This window comes from Cygnus atratus, chromosome 4 (assembly GCF_013377495.2).
Source record: "Cygnus atratus isolate AKBS03 ecotype Queensland, Australia chromosome 4, CAtr_DNAZoo_HiC_assembly, whole genome shotgun sequence".
In the NCBI taxonomy this organism is placed as follows: Eukaryota; Metazoa; Chordata; class Aves; order Anseriformes; family Anatidae; genus Cygnus; species Cygnus atratus.
The window spans coordinates 25,922,834-25,944,768 of record NC_066365.1 but is presented as its reverse complement, the minus strand read 5'-3'; the positions used below and the strand labels follow the sequence as shown (position 1 = coordinate 25,944,768).

At 37.1% G+C, this 21,935-nt stretch overlaps 1 long non-coding RNA gene across 1 annotated transcript; it reads right to left on the bottom strand.

Moving 5' to 3' along the window:
• Positions 1–14,342: 14,342 nt before the first annotated feature.
• LOC118253492 (uncharacterized) lies at positions 14,343–19,600 on the bottom strand. Its single transcript, XR_004780446.2, has 3 exons — positions 19,012–19,600; positions 18,852–18,920; positions 14,343–15,838 (listed from the first exon to the last, which is right to left on the bottom strand). It is a non-coding gene; the product is annotated as an uncharacterized LOC118253492 (long non-coding RNA).
• Between the last annotated feature and the right edge of the window lie 2,335 nt (positions 19,601–21,935).

Here is a 21,935-nt window from a genome sequence, read left to right as displayed (position 1 = left end):
TACTAAAGTCATCCTGCAAAAGTAAAGTGGAATAAAACTTCCTAGCAGTCGTGACTATTATTCCTTCACAGGGAGTTTTGTATAGTCTCTAGAGAGAGACGTGAAAGAGCTGTCAATGAGATTAATGCAAACTTGCATTACCTAACACAGCATATGAAAGTAACTGAAAGATTTGGCCATTAAAATAAATGTATATTTCATAAAAAACTGTAAAAATGAAACATAATAACATTTTATAAAGCTCTCAGTTGTGAACTGTGCTTTGATTAAAAAGATAGGATTTCATAAAATGAGATTGTATTTAACATTTCTCTCTTGTAAAGCTGATATTTCAATTCCTGTATTAAAGAATGTTAAAGGAGGTTATGCTGAGACAGGATTTAAATCATTTTAGGCTCAAATGTGTAAAGTGCTACACCCTTTGGGAGCTGATGGGAATTGGAGGCAATATGGTATCCTACAGGAGTCACTCTTCTCCATGCTGTGAGGCATGATGTCCTGTTCACAAAGGGTGGGTCCCCTGTAGGGCTAGTGGGTTTTTCTGTTTGTTTGTTTTGTTTTGTTTTGTTTTGTTTTCTTCATCTTTTATCCTAAAAAAAAGAAAGAAATCTCAAATATTAGTGGAGCGAGAAAAAGCATTAATAGTCTGCATTAAGGGTCACTAAAATAATACTATTCTGAAAGTCAGAACAACATCTGAGTGTTTTATTTTTCCATGATTTGGGCTCAAATTGTCTTTCCTGCCGCCATCAGACAAAACCCAGAACAAGTTTCTGGCTTCTACATTAACAGTGAATTTGTAATTCCTTTGGTGTTTGCTGTTATTTTAGTTTGGCACAACAGAGCTTTGGGCAGCTTCTGCCAAAGAACGTGTTTTGTGGTAAGGCTCATGAGAAAGACGTTCTGTTGAATCTGCCACGTACATGGCAGCCTTTGAGTGGTAGGGGGTGGAATGGGAGCTGTAGGAATGACCCTGTCTTTTTTTTTCTGTTTGTATACCTTTGACTGTGGCTTATGGTGGCTTGAAACTGTTCTCTGATCTACATGTAGTCTCATCGAATCTAGGAATCTCTGGACTAACTTGAGGTGAAATATATCACAGCATAAATCAAAAAGGAAGAATGGCCACAGCGGGGACTAGAAGCTGAAACAGTGCATGTATTGGGAAACTTAAACATTTTCGAAAGACTCTTTTTCCTCAGAAAACCTCTTGAAGATACCATTAAAATAAATTTGCATCGCTGTCAGACTCAGGTCTATGTTTGTTGTAGTGCCTTATTTTAACAAACATCCTTCTTTATTAGTTTCTTCTACGGTGTTAACTACTCTTGTTGTTTGCCTCCATCTTTACTGTATTTTTTCTACTCTTGTTATGAAAGATAAGTAAATTGCTCTCATTTACTTTGTGTAATGATTGATGATAGTGCCTTGCTTAATCATTTTTGATGCTTTTTTCTGTCACCATGGAGCTATGCAAGGGAAGCGTAGCATTTGTTAATACAGGCAGTGCAAACAGCTCACTTGATGAGAAAGTTGCAGTAGATCACATGTGAAGCTGGGGGGTTGTTTCCTACAGAACATTTACTGGTACTTTATTAAGCTAGTTTTAAACAGTGGAAAAGGTGCAGTTTATCCGTTTCCCTAGGAGCCTAGACCAGAACTGATCAGGAGGATGTTCTCTCTCACAATTAATCCTAAATTTTCTTGTTCACATATGGTTTGTGCATTCTCAGAAAATTAACTGAAATTAGTATTTCACTCCAAAAGGCACAGGTAAAATTTCAAGGTATTTTATTCTGAATTCAGTTTAATAATGTCAGAATACTTATGTCAAGGGCTGTTAGATGATCCTTAGAAGCTGTGAGAAGTGTGTCCTCATATTTTGCAGGTGTGTTCTCTTGCAGTCTCATACTTTTTTTTCAGGATCCGGATGATGTTAGGCATTGATATCATATAATTACAAGGCCTGTTTTCTCCCCTGCCAAATCTGATCTGCAGAGTTTGAGAGTTTGATCTGTAGCCTTTTCTTTATCTTTGTTTGCTTTTTTAGTGAATCTAAGTAAATTCAGCTTTTACTTTGCTAATTTATAAGCAGTTTTACTTCTTCAGCAGCATTATTCTATAAATGAGCAATTCAGTAGTAATTCTGATGTAGCATTTCAAAAATGAACGGTGAAGACTTAAAAGCGAGCCTTAACAGATGAACAATGTTAATATTGTTTCTGAGACTGAACATTAGCTTCTCCCAGTAACACCTTTGAAAATAAGGGAATCAGACCTAATGCTGATCTCTATAGCTGGCTTTATTTTTTCTCTGCTGAATTCATCAGGAGCAAAAAGATGAAATAAAATATTATAAGAATCAAAGTGAAAATTATCCAGTATATGAGGATGAGATAGGTCCTAGAATAATTACCTTCCCTCAAGTTCTGCTGCTCCTATCTTTTCCACTGCTGTTCTTTCTTATACTGTCATCAAGGAGAAAAATAGTTGCATCCTAAATCTTCCCCACTGTAGAGATGACCAGAGATAATGAAAACTCCTTGGACTCCATTTGGGGACATAATTTGACCTTTCCTGTAAATTCTGTCAAAACTACTCTGTAAATGGAGAAGAAACAGTGACAGAAGATACACATCATTGTCCCCACTAAATCTGCAGAGACTACTTAAGAAGGATAATGATGACACACATTAACTCTGAGAGGTATCACTTCCAAACAGTGCAGCTTCCTTTTGGGGAAGTTTCTAGTACATTTCTAGTGTAATGCATTTCGTGAAGGGCCCAACCATGCTGTTTTGGGACTGTGTATGCCCGTGTATTTGCTGTGAAAGCAAATACTTTTCCCATTCTTAAGATTATGCAGAGGGAAGATGTGATCTAAATGGCGTATGCATGGACTTAAACTGGTATGTGTAATAATTAGCTCAAAGCAGTCAGCAGCATTGCAAAGAAGGGCGTAGAAACATTTGGTGTATGCATCTCCCCTTCCACCAGCACTATTTTTTTGATGTTAATTGTTTTTAAATCGAACCTGTGTGGATAAAAACATAAACGAATGAAATGAAGCTTTCCACTTAAATAGGGTCAGATCCAGCCAGACAACTGAAGCCAGTGAAACAGTGAAGAGGATGGCAATATATTTAATACTGAAAAAAGTGCACTCTGTAAGTACCATATCTACTGCATATTTATTGCTTATTAAAAAACTGCATAGGGCCTTATTCTGAAAAATATTTATTACTCTCTTCAGAGTTTGACTGACTTCATCTAAATTTCATTGGCAACGGGTGAGACTGAAAGCTAGAACTAGTATAGGATTTAGGTGCTTTAGTCATCCTTAAGGTCTATTTTAGGTATTCAAGTCCAAAATTGTTATTCAAAAATCCTACACTCGTTGATACCATGTCTCAGGAGAATCTTGAAGCATTTAGATGCCACCTTGTTTAGTATAAAAATGTATTTCTCTACAGGAAGTAGTTCTTAGCATTGCTTAAGCCCCAGCAGAATCCAGCAACTAGATGTTTGTTTAACAACAGATTTGAAGGCTTTCATGCATTGTTCTTCTGCATTCAAACAAAGCTGAGAGAACCATATTTTGGTCTAGAAAATACATGTAATTTCTTTTATCTGGACATTTTAGTTGTATTTTTGTGCTTTCTTTTTGTATCACGTGCCAAAAAAGCCATCACATGTGCTTTAAAACGCTACCAAGAGCTGCAGTGCAGTCAGTGAATTTATATATGCTTATACACCTGAGCCTTATCATTCTCTCTCACACATGCTCAGCAGTCATAGTTACAGTACTCCCAGGTTGGACCAGCTTCTACTTTAAGGTCTTTCTGATGCTACTGGAAGGAGCAGGATTAGTTCCAAGAGTGTGTATTTTGTAGAAACTGTGATCTGTGTATAAAGCTGTGGGTTTGTTAGATCAATTGTTGTTTGTTTTGTTATGTTTTTTTTATTATTTAGTTTTGTTTTTCCTCTGACTTCTGCTTCCAAGTGGTTTCAGAGGGTAGCTTTGGCTAGAGTATATTATAGCTGTTGTCAGAAAGACAAAAATATGGCTGATTTTTAATGGGGACTGCACTTAGAAGGAGTGGTGGCTCCTGTCTCTGTAAATCGAAAAGAAAGAAGCAGAGCTCTCTTGGTCACAGTTATTTGAATGCACTGGGCAGCTGAGTAACTAGCAGTAGTGTAATATCGGGCATTTATTTAGTGTTTAGCATAGGCCAAATAAACAAAGTTCCACTCCAAATTATATACTAATGTGAAATTCAGATAAATAAAGGGAGCTGCTGATATATAAAAATTAACAGGGTAGAAATCTGAATTCCTGCAGTAACTGGAGATCATTTTTGTTTATTCCATCTTCAAGCATGTTTCGTGTTGGATCTGGAGATACATATATATGTATGTGTATATTTCTCATTCTCCTTTATTGGCTTTGTGCACCTCCAATAGTCAAGGTGTAGATTTAGGATTAGTGTAGCTGTGTGTTAGTCTTCCTGCCTGGTTATACTGTGTCCTCTCCAGTGGTTATGTCCTCTCTGGCTTTTCTAGTGCTGCTTTCTCTGTCCTGGTAGCTTTAAACAGAAAAGAAATGCACCTGAATTTAGGGATCTGAAGTAATTTGGTAAAACATTTTACAGTCTTTGAGATGTAAGGTTGAATTCACTGTGCTAGCATTCTTTCTCTGCAGTAGATAAATAAGTAAAATGTCACTCAAAACAAATGATGAACAGTTCACTGTGATCCGGATTAAGATGTTTGGGATGCTGGCTGGGTCCGAAGCAGCAAAACCTAAATCAAGTTAGGACTAGAGGGAAAGCTGAAAGAAGGGCAGTGAAGCTAGTGAAGGGTCTAGAAAATAAGTCTTATGAGGAGCAGCTGAGGGAGCTGGGGTTGTTTAGCTTGGAGAATGGAAGGTTCAGGGGAGGACTTACTGTACTTTATATTAAAGGGGGTTGCAGCAAGGTGGGGATTGGGCTCTTCTCCCAAGCACCAAGTGATGAGATGAGTGGGAATAGCCTCAAGTTGTGCCAGGGGAGGTTGGATATTAGGAGAAATTTCTTCACTGAAAGGGTTGTGCAGCATTGGAACAAGCTGCCCACGGAAGTGGTGGAGTCACCATCCATGGAGGTCTTTTAGAAAGGTGTAGATGTAGAACCATGGTTTAGTGGCGAACTTTAGTACTAGGTTAAAGGTTGGACTTGATGATCTTAGAGTTCATTTCAATGGGAGTAATTTTTCTACTTTTTTTTCTAATATTACACAAGGAATGAGCTACAGTAATGTAAGAATATCAAACTTTTTTTTTTTTTTTAATCTCATTTTAACTGTTAGGTCTGGCTGTCATCCCACCAAATTCACAAAGTAGAAGGAGTTTAAGTAGTGAGTTAAATAACAGAATGAATCATCATTCAGGAGGCTTGTCATCAAGGAGATAGAGAGCAAAGATCCATGTACTTTGCATGGGCCTTTCAGAGCTTCACTTGCTTTCCAAGGTACAGAAAAGCAAGACTTTCGCAAAGAGAAGAAAGAGATTCTCCAGAGATGGTAGGTGAAGAGAGAATGCATTTGCATTAGGTATCAATTTCATTAAAAAGAGCAAATGCAGCTGGAAGATGAGCAAACCTGAAGCACAAGACTTGAACTTATTTGCATACATGTCCTGGTGTTGGCTGGGATAGAGTTAATTTTCTTTGTAGTAGCTAGTATGGTGCAGTGTTTAGGATTTAGGATGAGAATAATTTTAATGACACACGGTTGTTTTAGTTGGTGCTGAGTAGTGCTTACAGCTCCTCGTGCTGCCCTACCAGAAAAGAGGCTGGGGATGCCCCAGGAGCTGGAGGGGACACAGCCAGGCCAGCTGGCCCAGGTGTCCCACACCGCCCGGTGGCACGCTCAGCAACAAAAATGGGGGAGTTGATGAGGGTGATAGGGGGGACACTGCTCAGGGACAGGCTGGGCATCAGTCAGTGGGTGGTGAGCAATTGTGTTGTGCATCACTTGATTTCTGTATTTTCTCTTCCTCTTCTGTCCTATTAAATTCTCTTTATCTGAACCCATGAGCCTTTTCGTTGTTGTTTTTTCCTTTTTCTGATTCTCTCCCCCATCCCATTGGGTTGTTGGGGGTGAACAAACAGCTGTGTGGTACTTTGCTGCCCACTGGGATCAATCACAACCATACAGGAGATGAATGCTACACTCTGGCAGTCTGAGCAGCTTTCTGTGTGTGGTGGGAGTCATAGGAGTGGCAAAAACAGGTAAAGGAGTTAGGGGTAAAAATATCAGCTCAGGATCTACTGAACAATAGCTTATCTACCATTCAGGATCCTGTGAAAAATCCTGTGCAATATCACATAACAGCACTAAGATTTGTAATATACATTGAATGCTTATGGGGAGCTACCTGGATTCAACTTTATCTAATTTTTGGTGTTCAATTGTGAAATCACTACGGTAAACCAATATTATTATTATTTTTATTTTTTAAAATGATTATTTTAACTGCTATTAGTGAATTTTAGTGAACTTTGGAATTATGTAAAAACAAATCCACTTTTATATCAATGTACAATAGGTATCTGAGGACATAACCTGGACAGTAAAAATGAATAAATTATATTAAAATTATGTCTGTGATAGTACAGTCATAAAATCTTTCAAATACTAAATCAATGCTGTATACCATACAGGAAGTAATAAAACATGGATGCAAAATGGCAATGTAATAAATTAAGCTTGAACCTTTAAAACAGATCATTTAAAAAGACACGTTAGTAAACTTTCCAAATGATGAAGAATAATCATCTTTCAGTGATTTTTTATCAGAACTGACAATTTTTAAATGTATCAGGATCATGCCTGCCAAAGAAAAATAAAATCAAATGATTAATGATAGCATGTACCTTTCTTGTCCAAATTAAAAAATATGTTTTCTGATTAGAAACACTCCCATGTGTGCACAGGGGAAAGAAATCTTCATTTATGTATGAGTGCAAAATGAAAAGTGAGTCTTAAAAAAAATCTGCACAAGCTGAGAGAAGACATGCTATGGCATGACGTTCAATGAATAAATGTCATCCTCTAAAATCTTGTCAGGTTGTTGTTTTGTAAAAATCAGCATTTCTCTAAAGTGAGATGTAGATGGCTAATATGACAAGCTAAACATGTTATCAGAGAAAATAGCAAGTAGTGATATGTATGTTATATGGTATTTGCTGAGAAGTCTCTTCAGTTATCAACAAGAAAAGTAGAACTGTATACGAATAGTAAAACATGACTTTCTTAACAGCTTTGCGAAGATTTTCCACCATTTGTATTGCCATAGAATTAGAGGTATTTCTCTTTGCAGACATTGGGTAGCTACCCATAGACAATGACCTAGTAATGAATGAGCTACAAGACAAGCTGCCACAAGGGTGATCTTTCCGCACCTGTTTTTCTGAGCTCTTCAGTTTCATTTGAATTCCTGTTCAGGATACTTGAAATGCCGATACTTGTAAGCACTTCATTTAGATTTTGGATATATGGACTTAAAATATGACTGGAATTTATTTTCTCTGGTACTCAACAGATAAATGCATGTTTGAGGAAGTGAGGGAGCCAAAACAGATGGGTTGTATTCAGTTTTCACTCACAGATACTGAATTGTCTTTTTATCAATGCAGAATTTATCCCTGGTGTATATTTTATTTTTGTGTCTGCATTCCTTTCATCTGTCCTAAGTAATTTGAAGACAGTAGGATAGTTTTTTAGTCTAACAAGTTTTACTAGCTGAAAGCTTTTGCGATAAAGGTCTTCCCTTTTATTTCATCCCATGCGACATTCCTTCTCCAAGTATACAATAAGGCTAAATTTCTTTGCGTGTTTCATGTTTCATACTTTTTTTTTTTTTTGCCTTTACGAAAAGCCCTTCTCTTTCTCTTACAAAAGTTGCTTTCTACATGCTCCCATTTCCTTTCTGCTAAGGTGAAACTGAAATACAAAGGCATGTTCTTAGTGCAGTCTTACTAGTGTTATACGGTGCAGGCATTACCTGCATGTTTGATGACATGGTAGATCTGCTTTAATCATCAGTCTTTGTTTCCATAGCTAGCAATCTACATCTGATTTTCTCTGCATTTTAAACATATGAAGATTGCTGTCCTAGTTTCTGCTCTTCTGCAGAAGTTGATTTCAGGATTATTTCATACCTTTATCAATTTCCATATTTTTTTCAGGTTAGCATCAAGTTGTTTTACCCAAATTTCCAACACATCCAATACATCCTTGTAGATTTCTCTATTATGACCTGCTAATATCACTCATGAATTTTACTAGTGCTTATGTTAGTAATTAATAAGAAATTTGACAACAACTAAAGGTTATGCAGTTCTCTTGCAATAAATCTGAGAAATTTTGGCAATTTTTATTGAGGGAATCCAAGCGGAAATAAATTGTATCTCTGAAATTTTATTTGGAACTCAAGAGAACATCTATATATTTGCATGTATTTTCTTCTCATTTTTCTTGTTCTGATTTTTTATCTATAGATGTTTTACCCAGATTTGATAGTAGAGACATCATTAATTACAGTTTTGCCCCTGAGAAACTCTAAGTAAAAAGAGTTATAAAGTTCCAGGTTGAATCTGCCCAAGTTCCAAAATAACAGTAATGCTTGAACAGTAGTTTGGAGGTCACTTCTGAAGTGTGTTGATGATCACTCTTAATACCACATCAATTTGTTCCAGCATCACAATGCCAGCTATATATATTTACCTATTTTACACCTTTCAGCCAGTCTCAATGTGTAGAACAAGAATTTTTGGAACTAGATATTAAATCACCCTGTCATGATTGCATCTTCTGCTCAGATGACTTTGACCTATTTATTCTAAAGACAACTGTATTGCTGTTTTGTGTGTTGTTTTTTTTTTTTTTTAAACAAACAACAACAACAACAAAGAAAGGAAACAACAAAAAGAAACAGACATATACAGTGCAGGATAGTTCAGAGTGCTTACATGAACCAAGAAATGCTTTTTTTAATGCTCTTTGTTATTTTGTAGAAGTATTTGTGACATCTTCCAAGAGGTTTGAGATTTAGATGCTGTCCATTTTGAACTTTTTAGTTATTGAATAGTATCCTAGGATCATAAAATAACTCCCTTTGAAAGGGATCTCTGGAGTCTTTAGTCCAATATTCTGCTGAAAGCAAGGCCTGCAAGGTTAGATCAGATTGCTCAGGGCTTTATCCAGTCAGGTCTTGAAGCTTCCAAGGATGGAGACTGCACAACTTCTGTTGTGCAGTCCACCTGTTTGACTGCTTGGCAGTTCTCATGATGAAAAACAGTCCAAACCTGAAATTATGAAAACCTTACAGTTGTGCCTGTTGATCCATGTCTTTCTGGTACTGGGGATCCCCAAACTGGATGCAGCATTCTACATGTGGTCTAGAGGCTTCTGGGTGTATTTTTTTTAGAATTCTTATCTTGATGATTTTTTTTTTCAGCCCTCTTGTTAAAGAAGCTCCCAGTGTTGAAGATACTGGCTTCAGGACACTGAAGTTCTTTCTTAATCCTCAGTACCTTGCAATTCTTCTTTCCTGGGGAAAAATCTTTCTTTTAGTTGCTCTGGAAAGATGTCAGTGTGAGTCACTGAAGGAGAAGGGCAAGGAGCATCCTTTCTATTAATTTTGCTGTGTTTAGCAGCAGCATGTTGTCTATAGGATTCTCCTCCTTTAGCACAGCTCTTTTCCTGGAGGATGTCACTCTAAATCATCTAAAGCATTCAGTGCTCTTGATATTGATAGTGGTGCAGCTATACTTCAGGGAACTCAAACATTAATTTACATGGCAAAGTATCATCCTCAAAGAGACAGAGCATAACAGAAATCATTATCGGGAAGGTATTTGAGCAAATTAGCAGAATTGTTACTATAATTACTGAGGAAAAAGATCTACATTTTTCGGGTTGGTTGAAGTGGTAATAGGTTTGGGGTCCTGGAGGCCACTTGCATTTTCATCCCTCTAAACATCTCTAGCAACAACCTCTTCTCCGTAAGTAAGCACCCTTCTTCTGAAATGCAGATGTCTGACCTTCCCTGAGCAGCAGCTTACCAGCTGTACTCGGATACCTCCACCCCCTCACTGCACTTAAGTTATCTCGTCCTTCAAAAAGCCACAGATGTACACGGATCAGTCCTTTTGCCCTTCTAGCAACAAAACAGTGGCATGAGTGAGACACTCTCATCACACTGGGATGTGGTAGGTACAGCAAAAGCTGCTGGAACAGTAGGTTTCAACTGGGAAAAAAAAATGTTGGGTGGAAAAGTCCTGTGGGATTTCTGGTGAACCATGCTGATTACTGTCAAAGATGGGTATCTTAAAATGTTCAGCTGTTTTGTGATGAACAGCCACGAACTTTAAGATCTGAATGTACTTCATTCATCTCAAAGGAAGTTTCTCTGAACAGCTTTAATACCAAACAGATGCTGTGCCTGGTAGGGATCTTTCCTGCCTAAAATACAGCAGCTTCACAGCAGCTTCAGGGTTCTTCAGAACTCTGCTAGCTGCTAATCTTGTCCAGTGGACATTAACGCATGGGTTGGCTGAGTTGACTCTGTTCAATGAGGATTTCTCTTTCTATCTGAGTATCTCAGCTTTTACAGCCTTTTCAGCACTGAATAAATGAGTAAGGATGAGGAGAAAGAGACAGAAGAGAATGGGCTTCTTTTGAAGGGAGATAGAGGCTAGACACATGCTGGTAGCCACAGATAATGAAAACTTCTGCTTTTTATAAATTGTTTTCTGTCCTACTTTATTTGCTTAGTCAGAAATCATCTTATATCATTCAAAAATAAGTTTGTGGGTTTACTGAATGGCAAAAATGTTAAATATTTGGTTCCTCCAGACAGTGTGCTTTTCTGCTTTTTTTTTAGATTTATTTACTTAATGTGGAGGCTATAGCTCTAAAATGTAGTAAAAATGCACCAAATCCTAAAACAGCTCACAGTACTGAATGCTTTTCATGAATATGGATTTAGGTATGTCCCATTTTTCATAGTGAAACCCATTAAATGTGTGTACCTCACAATGGATCCAGAAGCTCCAGGTTCTTATCTTTGGCTAAAAAGCAAAGTCTGCAGTAATTGATCAGAAGTCTCCTAAGAGAGAGGGTGCTGAAAAATTATTCAATATTGTTTGAAAAAAAAAAAAAAAAAAGGCATTTCTGCCCATTTGGTCCACTTAACTTTCTCACCTAATTTGAACATTGTGCATTTGATTTGACCTGGCTTATGATAGAGCCGAGAACTTCTTAAGATTCAGGTGGTGGTGGTTTTATCCAGGGGGAAGACAATGTGATTCTCCGGTGTTTCCATGAGATTTAAACTTGAGCGTGATCGTTCCATGCCCAAAGTTTCATCACGGCTCTGGAATATGAAAGTGCCTGATTTAAGTCCCTTTTTTACCTGCTTCAGGGCAGAATTTTAAACTTGAGTCTCCTGTTATCTCAACTGTTTTCTACTTTTCCTTCAGAAGTGAGCAGGGAACCTCAGGACTCTGTGGGAGGTAACTGCTGCACAGTTGACATGTTAGCTCCTAATACCCAGTGCAGACACTTCTGCACCATGGTAAGGAAATGTGAAGCTGCAGATCGATCTGAATATGCAATACTTAAATGAGACGAAGTGATATATGCATATTTTAATTAACATATCCAGACTGTCAGCCAGTGGCACGTGTATAAAACAACTTAAACCACTTTCTCCAGTTCATGGGTTTATTTGTATTAATATTTTACCTCAAACAGAAATGCACTTTTGAGGCAAATATTCTGATCACCTTGATTTGCCAGCTGAGTGTATTGCACAGTGATCTCACAGCATGCTAATGGCGATTTTCTGTAAATGAAAGTAAAACAGAAAACATGCTGTAGGAGCATGCAAAATGTTATCCAGACACTGATGGCTATTCAGACTGTGATATCAGGCTAGAACTATGCCAAAAATAAAACATTGAAATGCTTATAATGTAGATGTCAGGACCTCCTAATGTGTGATACATAGCCTGTTTGCTGATAGGTCAGCTTCTGTGAGAGTAACTTTTACTTATTTGTGATGCAGAAACCTTCCTTTATCAACAAAATATTAACATTTTTCTATACTTCATACTGTCAGCAAAGAGGTAAACATCAATAATATGTAAAAGCCATCTACTCATTTTTATTACAATTTTTAGTTATTATTACTGACCCCTTTTTTTTTCATTTTTGCTCATGATTTTATTCAGTTACTATTTTAACTGCAAAAAAGTTTACACCAAACTTTTTTTTCATTCTTTTTATGAATAAGTTGGGGTATACTTAGCCTGCCAGAAACAGCATAAGTGAGATGCATAGTGGGGTGGGAGTAGGACTTTCACTAAAATTATCCACAACTTTTTCTTTTGTATGTGTTTTGTTGTTGTTGTTTTCCCAAGTGTTTTCATTGAAAACAAATAGTGATTAATTTGTTTACATTATTGATTTTTTAGGGGATCTTGTTTTTCTCTCTGTGAGAAGGGAAGTTGGATGCTTCAAATAAACCCAGTATGAATAATGAGCTTTGATTTTACCAGGTGGGATTAACAAGGCTTTTATAGCTCATTTTTTGTCAATAGTGTTTGCAGTCAGTTTTCTATTATTTCAGTAATAAGTTCCTTCTGAAATTACTGTATACCCCATAATGTTTAAATATGTGTATATAACAGTGAAAGGTCAAACAACTATTTCTTGAATTAATTATCAGGTACAGCATATAGTGAAGCTGCAAATTCAACAAAGGGGGGAAAAAAATCAGGGTTGCAATACTAAAAGCTCACGGGAAAGATTTAAAAAAAAAAAAAGGCAAAAAAAAAAAACACCAAGCGTCTGAAGCTCCATGCAATTCAAATACCTGAGATAACTACTCACATTCAAAGAGCAAAATACACAGTATTTATGCCATTTCTTTTTATACAGAATTAGGCTGAGAAATCTAATTGTAGTTCTACAGTTCTGAAGAAAGTTACCTACAAGCATAACTGTCCAAACCAGTTGTTCTGAATGTTTTAAACTTTTGGAGGCTTTAGATTTATATTCTAGGATGTTCTCTGTGCAACCACAAATACTGAGATCTCTTTCAGGCATGAGACTGTCACATCGCTGGATTCTCCCACTGCTTTTTCATTGCTAGGCTACCATGAAGTCCTCTAGCTATCATGTGCTGCTATTGTGAATTTCAGGAATAGCACATGATTTGTCAGGGGAATCTTAAGCAAGAATATTTAAGGCAATTTATAGGTGTGTCCACATGCCCACTTATAGTGTTTTGTATTAGATCAGGACACTCTTTACAGTTGTGCTTTGGTTCACCTCAGTGTTTTCAGAGTGCTCTAACTCAATTCTTTCCTGATGACTCTGAATTGCTAAGAGGTTCTGTGCTTTAAGAGCACAGCTAATGAGCTCTAACCCCTAATGGGCATTTAGTTCACAGGGTGAAACTGCAACTAGTCAGGTATAACCCTTTCAAATATATATAACATGTATTTCTGGTCCTTTGCAGAGAATGATTCAATCTATACAAATTTCACTCCTGTTTTGCCATGCTACTTGCTAAATTAGAGAGAGCTTATGTTCATCTTTGTTCCATTGTTGCATTTTCTATTGCTTCAGAAACAGTGGAAATGTGTGTCCTCTACCTCGTACAAGGAGGAAAGGATCTGTAAAGGGACACAAAGCTTTTAAAGAGAAACAGCGGTTTTTAGATGAAGTGATCTCAGCTGGATTGAGCTTCAGAAGTATCAAGGACAAAATAAGACAGATAAAAATAGGATAGATATTTAAGACTTGATGCAGCTATTTTAATTCCAATATCTGATAAGGATGCTATGTCTGAACTGATTTCTTCACTTGGTAGTAAATTCACATTTCACTGATTTCAGCAGAGAGATTATATGACAAGGTCAGAGTTCAGCCTTCATCTAAAAGTCACTTCTGCTGAAAATATGGGAAATTCAGTTCAAGCTTTCAACCCAAGTAAACAATCATGTTTTAGATTTTTTTTTCAACCTGCCAGTTTTACAAATTGGAATTTTAAACTAATGCATATTTGTCAAGCATGCCAAGGTGTGAGAAATTCACCGGGGAAGAACAAAAGTATAATTTATTGACTGCGCTATTTTTCAAATTATTTAAATGTTATTCCTTTCCCATATCCTTTCTCTGAACTTACTACACTACACTTTACTGAGGACTAAAATCAAGGTTATGATGAACGTCTCCATGCAAATGAGTAAATTTGTTTTATTATTCAGAAGAATGAAGGGCACTCGAAGGTTTCGATATTCCCGGAAATAAACCTGCATGCAGTTTGATGCTGTTTCCCCAGTCTGTGGTAATGACTAAGAAAGCATAAAACGAAGTAGATTTGAAACTGACTCCAGCTGAAGTCCTGCAGAAAAACGGTCAAGCCATTCCTTGTATAATGGCAACACACAATTTAACAGCGCTTTCTAAGCTGCTGACCTCTGCCTGTTCTCCTTCTATCCTTACAGAGATCCATCTTTCTCTCATTCTTTTCTCTGGACACACTGTGGCACTCCCAACAAATTGTGCCAGAAATAATAGTTTACAGTTTTCAGTTTCTTGACTCTCAACTCAGCAGTCTTGCAGTGCTTTCTGGGCTTTGTTTCATGCCACTTGGATTCCTCAGCAACCAGTGTCTGGCCCCTGTCATCTCTTGGTTTATTCCCTCATTTTGAATTCTGTTCAGGAGGCTTTTGTTTCACAGCTGAGAACATTTCCACATTCCTCATCTCCTTGGTCTACTGCCCAAATGGTTTAAATCTTCTGGAGTTCTTTCAGACTTGTTTCACCAGTTTTGAACTGACTGTTCTGTAGGCTTTCTACTCAAACTTCAGGCTTACTGTCCTCTTAAAACTGTCAGAAGATCAAAATCTTGTTTGATTAAAGGCCTTGTTAGGACCACCAGGTTATTCAGAGGAAGATGGAGGCAGAGGAAGGTGGAGAAGGCAAACAGGATGTTGCATAACATATTTACCCATTCCATATCCTATGCTAAATTTTATTAGTATGTTCTTGTGAAAAGTACTCCTTGAAAAATGCTCCTTAACAATTCACTTTAAACACCTTCTACAGATTTTATGGAATTCTTGAAAGAGGTACGTTGTATCCATTTGGGTCTTGTTTAATATATTGTTTAGCCATAACATGCAGAGCTATTATTGCTGTGATCAAGAAATAAGCTTGGGTTAGAAAGTGGAGAATTACCACTATTATGGACAAAAAAACCAACCAACCAAACAAACAAAAAACAACCACCCTCTACTCTTCTGTTGCAAAAGGCTGCGTATGGTAACAGAAAACAATTAGCATTGATTGTTTTGTTGTTGTTGTATCTTTTTCCCCCTCTTTTCATTCTTGATTCCGGGAATAGAGTAAGATGTCAAAACATTATAAAGTGTTCATTTATACAAGCTCTGAGAGATAAAGTAAAGAACATGCTCATCCTCTGTGAAGAAAACTTTGAAGAAAACTGGATGACCACTCTGTTTACTACATACTCTGCCAACTGTGTTGCAAATTAATGTACTGAAAACTGCTGGGCAAAACGGTTTGCAGATTTTCAGTATGAGAGTGAACTGTTGCCATAAATATAGGTTTACAGATCAAACACTTGGCAGTGCTGAGAACATTGAGAATGATGGCATCTCTCCACAGACAGGAGCGGTATTTTGTGTGACCTTCCGGGCATCCTCCATGTGGATTAGCATAGACACAGTCTCTGGATTGATGATACCAGGCACAAGCTCTATAAGAAAAGAATGTGTGTATATTACTGGAGGGTAAAAGGGGCATCTTTGCATCTTCACTGCAGCTTGTTCCCTCCCTCTAAAATACTGTTGTTTCCTGTTTTCCAGCTCCAATTCTCAAAACTCCTCCGGGAAAAACAGGCTCGACTAGTGCAGTAGCCATTGCAGCCTGTATAAACAAGCTCAGAAGCTGTGATATTGATAATGAAATCAGGTTTGAGTTTGGGCCTAATTCTTCAGTGCATCAGTTCCACTAATAAGATCTGAGGACACAGCTTTTTTTGCAAGGAATTCAACACCTTGCAGAATTGTCTCTAGCTGAATTCTGGTGAGATGCACAGAATAGGTGATTATGCCAAACAGGTATTAAAGAAACCTGTGGCACTTCAAGATACAATGAAAGAAATGCTGCTATGGCAAGTCACTAACGTGTGAAAAAAACAAAGGGGTCTGATTCTATTTCATATTTATTAATAAACCCGAGAACTGCAATAGCTTGTTATGAACTTCAGAAGTATGTGGAGGGAACACTGTAACAATGAAATGAGAGAGGAAACTACAAACAATTGGTTGAATGATAGTCAACTCAGCTCACTTATGGCATGACAGGTATGACTTCAGTACATATGACCTAAAGGACAGATTCTGATATGGCTTTCCATTATTCTTGTTATAAATCCTTAGAATTACAGAAGTATTATGAAAGGTTTTGAGTGAGTAACTGATGTTACTCACTTAACTATATTTGATAAAAACAATAATTGAACTTTGCTTTTTGGAACAAATGGAATGGTAGGACTGTCTGCCACCTGTTTGATGTCTGATGACATTCATGAAGAAATGCAGAGTATAGTTCTTTGCTAAAAAACACCTTAAAAGCATATGTGAAATTACAGTCTATCATTAGCATTGCTGTGAATGTGCTTATGAAATAATGTATTAACCCAATAATAAGTTTTGACATATGGTAATTCTTTTAGCATAATTTTTTACTATTGGTCACACCAAAAAATATTGTGTTTCTTTTGGGTTCTCTGGGCATTTCTCTGTAGCAAATGAAGCTCAAATTGGACCATAAGATTTAAATCTTAATCACTGTTTTCACAGTGATGAAATCTCTCTTTTGCTGGGACAGGAACTTTGCTATTGCCTTGTACGCACGGTCTGTATGCAGTGTTGAATTGGGATGGCTCCAGCTTCTCTTGTTTAAATATTGGCACCCCCAGGCCTTTTCAGCTTGTTTTTGCTTTGGATTTTCTTACTTTTCTCATAGGTGAATGTGTTTACAAGTTCTTAGCTTCACTAGTAGTGTCCTGCCACTTAAAGAAGTTGTCAGATGTGTACTTGAGGACTAATAGCATGTACAGTAGTATAGTTATGTTGAATTCAGCCTGAGTTGACATGTTCAGTGGCAGGATAACTGTTCATGGTATTTTGAGTCAGAAATGAAAACATCCTACTTCCCAACATGAAAAAATGCTAGAAGTATCTTACATAGATATCTAAAAAGTCTCTGGGATTCTTGGTGACATGGTGGTGGAGAAACTTATGCAATTTTATGAGGTTGATGGGTTCTTTCCAGCTGGCACTTTGATCTCTATCAGTAACAATTTGGTTTTAATGTATATGTGGGAGGGGAAAATGGATCTTACTGTCTTTTGAAGTACACCTTCCTTTTTCAAATATGGGAGGGAAAAAAAAAAAAAAGTAAAGTACTGTAACACATAGCTGAAGCTTTTCCTGGAACTCACCTTTCTAACTGTTGTGATATTGTGTACATCAGGCACATCATTTTTTTTTTCTTGCTGGTTGACAATTACCTATTAGAAAAATGATCCTGTGTGCTAAAGAGAATGACAGGTTTTTTTTTTTCTTTTCTTTGAAGAATGTAGAGGAAGGATGAATTCCATAGGCAGAAAATATTTTGGTTTACAGCAAGATTTGAACCTGAGGAAATTTAGTGTAATGTAGTTTTATGTTAAACCACTTCAACAGTTGCAGGAGCCGATTCAGTAGCTGGGGAGTGTTTCACGGGTATTGCAGATATATCTATTAGTATTTATTCAGAGAGATTCAGCAGGAAAAGTTCTCTAGTAGACTGAGACACATCTGATTCAAATGTGCATTTCTTCTTTTGGAACATATTAGGTGGTGTTTATTCAGGAAAGTTTCCAGAATCTCCAATTTACTCATAAATATTCCTGTACTGAACTCTTCATGGATATGAGTGATTAAATATGAGAGGAAATTTGACAGGATCTTTTTTCTTTTCCTTTTTTTTTTTTTTTTTTGGACTGAATGTTCTCTATTTGTACTTGCATGTGCATGGATAGGAGAGAGGAGGAAACAATCCACCAACTTGATTTTTACATTTATTTTCAGCATAGGAATAGTTCTGTGACATATGGTAATTTCTGTATAAGGATAAATACTTAAAATATGGTGTTGATGTTGTGAACATTTTGACACAGACTTTGTCACTTGCTAGTGAGAAAATCTTTAAATTAGGATCAAAAGAGCCAGACTACAAATGTTCAGAGATATGTATAAGCAATAGTGACAAGGAAAAGGACCTAATTATTATTGAGTTTTGGGCTGGTTTCAAGAAGGTCATAAGAAGAAGAAGTAGAATGGTAGTATGTCAATCCACTGAATATTTTAATTGTTACTAATTTGAAAAGTAAAAGAAATAAACAGGAAGAGATGAAGTCTTAATTAATGATTGCAACAGTTACTCAATTGGCATATGAGAGATTCAGTGCAATAATTCACGATTAGAATATTAGTGGGTATAGGTGCTCCAGAAACATCTGCAAGGGGTGAAAATAAGAGTGTTTTTTTTTGTTGTTGTTGTTATTGGGGTTTTTGGTTAGACTTAAACAAATTCAGGGTACTGGTATGAAAATGTAATGGGATGGAATACTAAGTAGATTAAAAAGAGTAAAGCAATGTTAGGTTAGACAAGCATATTTGTATTTCAACTTTTATTGGCTTACATTGTTTAAAGCTTACCTGTAGCTTTTTGTTTCTTCCTCAGCGTGCAGAAATTACTGTTTGTACAGCAGGTTGTTAACAGTTGGACTGGGAACATTTGGACAAAATAGTTATTTTGGAGAAAATACCAACTTAACAGCATTAACTCATCATAAATTTTAATATAATGAGTTCTTACCCTTGAGATCTTGCTTTATTTTACAGTGTTACTATTCTCAGATTATCCTTTGCTAAATACTTAATCTTCAGTGAAGCTTCTAAAAATGTATTTAAACAAACAAACAAAAACTTCAATTGTGTGTTACAAATTGGAGGGTGGAGCTGTATCTTCATCAGAATTACCAGTGGTCCCGTCATGTTCTAGCCTGCTGCTGCTCCAGCCTTGCAGAGCTTGAGTTACCTGAATAAACATTGTCTTTCAGTTGCAGAAGGAAACAAAATAAAGGGCACCATTTTTACTGCAAGAAGGTCCAAAAAAAAAAAAAAAATCCAAGCTCTAATACCACCTTTAAAATCTCAGGTCTTTCTTGTTGTTCTTGTTTGTTTGTTTTGTTTCATTTTGTTTTTGTGTGGTCCAACACAAGAATTATATATTAAGTCTCATATATCAAGTATGGTGTTCCTGTGATTCTGGTATCAAGATAAAGAGGAATGATAAGGTACATCCTTTAAGCCTTCTGTCAGTCTGTTATTTCCAGCTCTAGTAAATACCCACATTCCACAGAGCACTTCAGTTTGAGTTCAGTTTGCCCTCTATTCCTCACTCTCCTCTGCTGAGGAATTTGTTTTTTGGACTAGTTATTAAGTTTGTAAAGACTCCCTCTCAGACTCTCCTGGTCTCCGTCTCTGTGTTGGTCTCTTCTCACTAGGGTGTGTTCATTCCAGTGATCTAAAAGGCCATCGTGGAAGTGTTCTGTTCTGAAATGACATGCAGGAAGAGTGTCACTGACTAGTTTTCAGAAAAGCAGTGGCAGGGAATTGCCATTGGCAACTCCTTGTAGCAACTTCTGTTTGAAGGAAAGTGAATTTGTGTGTGATGGAGCACTGGCACAGACCACCCAGAGAGGTTGTGGCATCTCCTCCTTGGAGATCTTCAGAAGCCGCCTGGACATGGTCCTGGGCAGCCTGCTCTGGGTGGCCCTGCTTGAGCAGGAGTTGGACCAGGTGGACCCAGAGGGCCCTGCCAGCCTCAGCCATCCTGTGATTCTGTGAGGCAGGCAGGCAAAAATGATGCAAGGAACAGTGCATACTTTACAGGTAAGTAACTAGAAATAATATTTAGAAATATGCAGTAATTATTTATTTGATCTGTAGGGGGTTTATGCATTGCAGACAATTTTTTGGTACATCTGCATTGCAAGTCCAGTGATAGCGAACAGGGTCACACAGCCCAGTATCACTTGTCGCAGCTGTCCAGGATCGAGCTGGGTCAGGCTCTGGATCAGCCAACTGAGGTAGCAGAGGCAAGGACCCAGGGGAAGGTCTGAAGCAGCTCCTGGGTGAAGCAGATTCCACCCCCCACTGCCCCAAGTCTTTTAAGGCTCGTTTTTGAACAGCTCTTCCTTCATAATGCTGTGGAAAAAGACAGTTGCTGCATCAGCTAAACTTGGAGGCAGGGAGTGAGCTTCAGACCCTGACAATATGCAAAAATAGTGTGTGTGCAAGACACTTCTGAAAAGAAAAATGTTGAAGCACTGTTAATAGGCAAACCTGTAACTGCAGAAAACAAATAATTGCTTCTGTGGACAGTTATGATTTAAAATAACCTGACTTCTTGTAAAGTAGCATTTATCCATGTAAGTCAACGTATTGTAATCTAGATAATTCTCCTGTCTGGAATTAACTGGTAGAAATAAGAGTGTAATTAATGTTTTAGATGTCCTTTTAAAAGTGCTTAAATGTTTTTTTTTTCCCCACAAGAAACAAATGTATTTCCCCTTGAATGTGGAAATTTAAATTATGCCCTTTAGTGTATTGCTATACTATCCCGCTTAAGTGGCCATTATTCTACTGCAAGGTTGATTGGTCTCACAAAAGCTGCTTTGGTTTAGTTTTCTTGGCCATGTGTCACCACAGCCCTTTTTTATATCAACTGTTTTACAAAGAGTGCAGTGACATACAACATACAGTTCTCAATTTGAAATGTCTGCCACAAAAGGGATGCTCTGAGTAGATTAATAGGCCTTTTGAATTTTTAGAAACTTTGTATTTTTCTTGCTCCTTTGTTTGTTCTAGGCATTTTCCTTATATTGGATGTTGAAAGAACATTCCTATTGCTTAGCTTTCATAAGGGTATTCCTCTTACTCCTCAGAGTTCATGCTATTGGATTCACATACAGCATAAAATACAATATGGTCAACTTCAGTGAAGTGCACTCACCTCCTGCAGGCTGTGCTTAAGCTCAGTAAAGGAGAAGGTTAAGACTAAGTGTAGTTTGAGATTTCAGATATGTGCAGGGAGGGTTTCTCTCGTAATTATTTATAGAAAGTTTATAACTCTGTATTTACAGTACAGGTATTAATTCAGTACATTTATAGGCACATACAAAGATCTTCTGAGGATGTTATAGAATCATAGAATCATCTAGGTGAGAAAAGACCTTCAAGGTCATCAAGTCCAACAATGTGTACGTTTTCAAGGGAATTTCAAGCACGTCTGGAAATAAATTTCCATTTAGTATGAACATACAGCGTGAGGGCGATTATGTGCTTGCTTGATGGAAATAAGTCCCTGTGAACTGTTAAAAATAAATGGTATATTTTTTTCTTATTTTTCTGGATGAAAAACAGTGATTTATATTGCAGATATTGAACGACTCTAATTATGTTTTATAGCAGCTTTATCGTTTATGGCAGAAACTTGTATTTCAAGTTGATAGCAAGGAAATTTAATAATTATAAATTATACTGTTTATCTTATGATGCAGATAATCAAGTCTTGTTGCCTGATTAAACTGCTAACAGAGGACACTAAGAATACATGATTAACATAATTAGAAAAGATCTCGTGTTTGATATGTATATACCTGAAAGTTCTTTTGAGGCATTTAATTTATACCTGTGAATTCCTTCTATATACGTGAGTTTGAGAGGCTACTTAAG